The following is a 4,765-nucleotide window of genomic DNA, read 5'->3' on the forward strand; positions in this document are numbered from 1 at the left end:
ATATAATTTATTTCACTTAATGCCTATGTGGGGTTTTGTTTATAGAGATATAGTAGAATCTTGACTTTTATTTTTAACTTTTTATTGATTCTTTGTGACGTTCTCATCATGCATCTCAATCCCATCCATCTCCCTGTCCCTTCATGTCTGCCCTCTGCCCGTGTTACACCCAGCCCCTCCCAATATAGTAAAATTTAAGAAAAAAGAAGAAGACAAACAACAAAATATCCCATTGTGGAAGCTGCAGAGTGACAAAGTGATTCATACTGTAAACCCTTTAGTCCACGCATCTTTACTTACAAGTGTCCGTTGCAATGAGTCATTGGTCTGGTTTGAGGCCTCTAGTTTCTGCTGTGCTATCGATACTGGACCCTTATTGGGACTCCTCTTGGATATCCTGTTGTTGCTCTGTTTCATGGAGATCTTGCAGTTTTGGATCTGCTGGACCAGCCCCTTCATGTGCTCCTGCAGATCATAGATAGGGTGGATGTTGTGGTGGAACAGCTCACAGCCATGGATCTGGGCCTGGCTGATTGCAGGGTTGGTCAGCCTGCCAGTTCTCCTTAATCCTCACCACCAGGGTAAGCTCTCCAGCACTGCCTTGGCTAGTTTGTTCTGTGCAGCAAGGAACAAGGGGTTGGGCCGGTTCTCCTGCTTTCATGTCCTTGGGGCTGGCTCACTCCCACTTACACCACCAGGGCCCTCTCTACTGGTGGTGTTGCCCAGGGGAGATTCAGGGGCCACCTTCCTGAGGGCTACAACTGGTGAGGGGCAGGGCCAGCTCTGGCACCTGTCACAGGTGGTGAAGGGGGGGGGGAAGGCATCCTTTCCCTTGCCTAGGCCACCACATGGCAGTTGAGGGGGTAGGATAAGCTCTCCACTCTCATGCCCTCAGGGACAGCTCACCTGGGCACAGGCCAACAGGGTCAGCCCTACTGTGCTGCCAGGAGAATTGCAGGCTCTGCTCTCCTGTGAGCTGCAGCAGGGGAGGGGAAGGACCAGTTCTTCCTAGTGTTGCAGCCAGTGAGGGGAGGGGGTCAACTCTGTGCAGTCCTATCCTCTTAGCCTTTGGTGGTAATAGGAGCCACAGACATCAGAGCAGACCATGGCAGCAGCGTGAGCCCAGACATCACTTCAGCCAGCTCATCACCACCTCCCCCCCTTCAGGTGTGTGCCTCTCTCCACAGGACGTGAACCATTTTGTCTCTCTCACGTACATCACTGTGTATTTGTTCACCATAATAGTATGCAACTTCCTGACACCATACGGCACTGGTCAGGCTGTGATTTCTTCTCGCCACCCAGGGCAGGCTGCCCTGCACAGGTGTGTGTGTTTTTTTTCTCCTGCTCATTCATTGTGACTGACTTTTCTTTAACATAGCTTTGATTCAGTTTATTTTCTTTAATCCTTTGACTTTCCCCTGCTTAAGCAGAAAGGAAAATATCTACTTAATGAATTTGGAGTTAATAAAGCAGAAAAGTCTCACTAATACCAAGTAAAATTTTAAGCAGGTATTGTATCTTTGGAAATTAGGATATGGAAAGAAAGGAGCAGAGTAGAAATGATGCGTTTTCAAAGCCAAATTGGAGACTAGGGAGTCACCTCAGAGGGTAAGGAATTTGTTCTGCAAGCACAAAGACTTTGGCTTATATCACAAGCACCCAAATAAAAAATGAATATGTTGCATGTTTCTACAATCCCAGACTTGCCGGCAGACACAGATGGATCCTAGGGACTTATTGGCAGCCTAGCCTAAACAGCACCTAGGCTCCAGGTTCAGTGAGAGACTTGCCTCAAAAAATAAGGTAGAGAGTGACTAAGGAAAGATTCCGATGTTAATAGCTGGCTTACACACAAAAACACACACTCACAGAAACACACACGCTCACATTGAATTAAGCCCTTTTTTCACTCTAAATATTTGCAGTTTCAGTAGCTCACATTTTAGGTGCTATTTTGAGTATTTCCTATAAGAGTTTAGCCAGGGCATCCCTGTTTGATATAAGGCATATTTATGTCATGGCTTAAGAAAAGTCACTGGTTGCTCCCAAGACACCACTCTGCTACTTGCCTGGGTGACCTAGGTGCAGTAAAATATTCAGGATACCAGATGCCAACTCTACTTCCTCCTTAAGTTCACAGTTACTTTGCAGAAAAAAAGCCACATTCACAGTTTTCTTAACGTTGTGGAATCTTCAGTTTCACTGTGTTTTAATAGCTGCTGGGGTATTTGCTTGACTATTTCCCTTGTAGTCCAAACTAATCTGGAAAAATAAAAACCTGTGACTAGGTGAAGGATATTAGAGCTTGAAATTAAAATATTTTGTAATTCTAGGATAAAAGATATTATTAAGGATAATAAAGAATGTTGAGAAAATATAAAAGAAAAGAGGAAATAGGTTAAAATTACCTCTTACATAAAGTAGTAAACACGATGATTCAAAGGAAAATTTTCATTTTTAAAGGAAGGGTACAAAAGATGTCAAAAGATTTTTAAAAGCTTAAAGCAAAAGAGAACTCCTGAATGGAATGTGTCGATGAAAAACATTAAACCAACAGGTTGTAGAGTAAGCATGGGCAGTCTTGGTAGTTATGTGCAAACTTAAATTTAAAAGCAAACATATGTGAGTAGAATATAAAAATTATCCCTTGTAGTAATTGATAGTTCTTAACATAGTAACATTTGGTTTCTGACATTTAATTTAACTACCAATAGAATTAACAACATGAACACTTTTTTTTGGAGAGTTGTCAAATTCAGATACAATCATTAACTTGATAAAGCAGTCAGATATTGAAGGTTCTCCTATGAGCCGTTGGAGCATTCCGCTCATGCTCCTTGGCTGTCTGAAGTGGTAGGCAGTGCTTCTCTAGCCCAGAGGAATGGACTACGTACAGAAGACTTGCATTGTTTTTAAGAACTAGCAGAGCTGGGCTGGAGAGATGAATTAGGCAGTAAGGCTTGCTATTCCACTCACCTGGCCTTTAATCTACTGCAGTTGAAGTGGGGACAGGGGGAGCCTTGAAACTTGCTGGCCAGCCAAGATAGCTGAGTCCAAGGAGCTGGAGATTCCGCAAGAGAATATAGCTCAAAAGAATTAGGTGGAGGTGGCTGGAGAGTCCACTCAGTGATTAAGAGATCATACTGCTCTTTCAAAGTCCCAGAGTTCAGTTCCTAGCTCCCATGTCTGGAGGCCAACAATGACTTGTAACTTCAGCTCCTTGAGATCTGACTGTAGGGGAAGCCCCAGCCAATCACCTTGCTCGTAGGGCGTGGTCCCCTGAGGATATTTTTTACTAATAAATATTGCGAGTGTGCTTCCCCCCCTTCCCTTCTGCTTTCCTGTTCTCCGCAGGAACCTCGGTTCTGTAAGTCTTTTCCTAATTAAAGCTGAATATTTTATTATAATTTCTGTCCGCCGTTCATTTACGCCGCTACATCTGACGCCTCTGGCTCCTGAAGAACCTGCACTCATGCACACACGCCATACTCCCACAGACACGTGTAACTAAAAATTAAATAAACCATTTTAAATATTTAAAAAAGAAGGTGGAAAACATTTGAAAAAGACACCTGATGTCCTTCTCTGGTTTCCACACTTCTACAGACAGACAGACAGACAGACAGACAGACACACACACACACACACACACACACACACACACAGATCGATTTGCAAAGACTATAACATTTACCTAACTGACCAGTCCATGAAAGGGTTGTTTAAAATTCAGCTTATCTTTTCTGATTTCAAGCACCTAGTCACTGCCTAGATTTCTTCTGTAAAAAAGCCTGCCACATATGGCTTCTGTGCCATAAGAATGATGAAAGTCAATCAAAGGGCTCCAGAAAATGGATACTACCAGAACAAAAAGGGCCCACTGTTTTTATATGCTTTCATCATGAGCTGGAAGGAAACAGTCTTTGGAGGAGGAGCTGTGTTATGTTTGTTTCCTGTGTGGAGCATCACTGTACCCTAGAAGTTTTGTCCATTTCACACTCAGGATGAGAATCAATGAGGTGTAAGTAGCAGCCATAGGAGATAGTAAAGCTGCTTAACAAAGCCCATAATTAGAAAATACCAACCCTTGTGGACACAACATTCTGAGCCACATGAAATATATTAGCACATTAATAATATTAGCACATTAAGAAACATGGTAACAGTTGGAGTTAGAGGAGGATATCGCCTGCTAAAAGATCTAATTTGAGCTTGGAATAATAAGACAAAACCTTTAAAAAATCTTGTCATGAATCTGAAAGTATTGATGCAAGAAAACACTTATTTTAAATGCATTTGTGGTCATTATTAATTACTAGGATTTAGAATATTCAGAACAGAGATGAAAATTAGGTGATGCAACATTAAAAAGAACTAAAATGGCATCATAACTAGTGTTTTACCAGCTTTTTGTGGGGGAAAAACTATCATAAGTTCTGGAGCTAATGTATAACATTGGGTTCATTTCACAAGTTCATGCCTGTGTTAATAAATTAGTTTATAGTGTATATGGTTACTGACAATTATGACTCAGGTATTCTTCGCTAGTTATTTCTGTTGCCTACAATTTGGACAGAAAATTCTCTCAGTTAAAATATGGGTAGAAGAAAAGTAGTCCCTGCAATAGAAACTTCGTGTCCATACCTGTTGAAGAGAGAAAGAATTCAGTACCATTAACTAAAAAGCTTCCCAGTCACACCACTTCAGGACCTTCTAGACACCTTAGGAAACTGCAAAGCCCTGTCCCAGACCAAGTTTTGGC

Source organism: Alexandromys fortis, unplaced genomic scaffold (genome assembly GCF_014885135.2).
Source record: "Alexandromys fortis isolate MF-2015 unplaced genomic scaffold, M_Fortis_MF-2015_v1.1 scaffold_309, whole genome shotgun sequence".
NCBI lineage: Eukaryota > Metazoa > Chordata > Mammalia > Rodentia > Cricetidae > Alexandromys > Alexandromys fortis.